Genomic DNA, 1,807 nt, shown 5'->3' on the forward strand with positions numbered 1-1,807 from the left:
AGTTCACTATAACGCTCCTCAAACCAGTGTGGTACGGTTCTGGCTCCGAGACATGAACAACTGTACTGCTGGACTATCACCTCACCGTCGGGGTATATATGAAGGAATGCAGGTGGTTCGCAGCCGTCAGCGTATCTTCCATTACTTTCACAGGTCTCATGCAAACACAGGAGAATTTTTCCGTGGCCTGGTACTGTTCCCACAGGCCTGCGTCTGTGGCGCGCACCAGGTTTCAAAAAATGGTTCAAATGGCTCTGAGCACTATGGGACTCAACTGCTGAGGTCATTAGTCCCCCAGAACTTAGAGCTAGCTAAACCTAACTAACCTAAGGACATCACAAACATGCATGCCCGAGGCAGGATTCGAACCTGCGACCGTAGCGGTCTTGCGGTTCCAGACTGCAGCGCCTTTAACCGCACGGCCACTTCGGCCGGCACCACGTTTCGGACCACCGTTCACCTCGATGACGGTGTTCGTGGAGACGACCATCGACCTACTGCAGCAGAAATATGATTCGCCCGAAGAGTCGTCGTCTTTTCATTGTTCCAAGGTCGAATCCCGTTGGTCCCGTGCACACTGCAATCCTAATTAACCATGTCGTTGGGTTAACATACGAACACGAAGAAGTGGCCTGCTGCAGAGTACCGTATTCAACAATGTATGATGAATGGTGTGCTCAGAAACACTTGTACGTGCACCAGCGTTGTGTTCTTTCGACAGAGGTGCCACAGATCACCGTTTATCCTTCTTTTCGGAGCAGTCAAGCCTCTGATATCCACGTTCTGTAAAGAGTAGCGGACGTCCATCCATTTAGTGCCTGTTGGTAGTTATCCTGTTCTCTTTCCGTAGATGCGACAGTAGCACTTGACCATTCGATCAGCTAAGCCGTTTTCGAGACACTCATTTACAGGCTCTGCATAACAATAATCTGCCCTTCTTCATAGTCACTTATCTCAATGGATTTTCCCATTGGCATCTCATATCTTCGCTAAGGTGATCCCTCACCCGTGTATGCCCCGCTTACATACTTATGTTACCGCGTCACGTCCCACAACGCCACCATGTGTCATCTGTCGTAGCGGTGGGCAGTGGTCATGATGTTTTGGCTGATCAGTATATATCAATGGGTCAAGTTGAAAATTTGTGCTGGATCGGGGTTCGAACCCATGTCTCCTGTTTACTAAGGAAGATGCGCTGACCACTATGCCATCTGGGCACAGTGGTCACCATAACACCACCGACTACCCTACCACGCCTCTCGTCAGACCCAAATTCTCTGCTTATACCAAAAACTACTGGTGCGGTGTCCCTGCTCATTAGCCTCATTACTCGCGGCATCTCGCCAACTCCCTTAAGAATTCGAGCATTTTGTGCATCTACACTGAAGGGGTCATTGGCCGTCAAGGCCTTAGTTAAATATATGTGTCCGAAACAACAAGCACTAATTGTATGCTATCTATTTAATCGGAGTACGGTATTTTTTCTTAGGGACGCTACTGGTAAGTTACTTTGCGAACGAACAGTTAGGCGTCGATCCCTTGTTGCGTAAGCTTTGATCCTTTATCTCTGAACAATCTGGGAAAAACAAGAAAGACACTGGACATAAAGTAATAATGTTTTCCCGCTCTCGTAGTACTTTACTGTTGTATCTCGGACTGTTACCATCTCAACCACAGGTGTTTGTAGGACCTTTCTGTGATTAATGCTATCAGTAATTTGTGGAGTAAACATGTCCGTAAACCCTGAAGATGCTGCAAAAGCTGTTATTCAATTAGAAAATGGTGGCAGCATGTAATATATAGCAGA

This window comes from Schistocerca piceifrons, chromosome 8 (genome assembly GCF_021461385.2).
Source record: "Schistocerca piceifrons isolate TAMUIC-IGC-003096 chromosome 8, iqSchPice1.1, whole genome shotgun sequence".
NCBI classification, from domain to species: Eukaryota; Metazoa; Arthropoda; class Insecta; order Orthoptera; family Acrididae; genus Schistocerca; species Schistocerca piceifrons.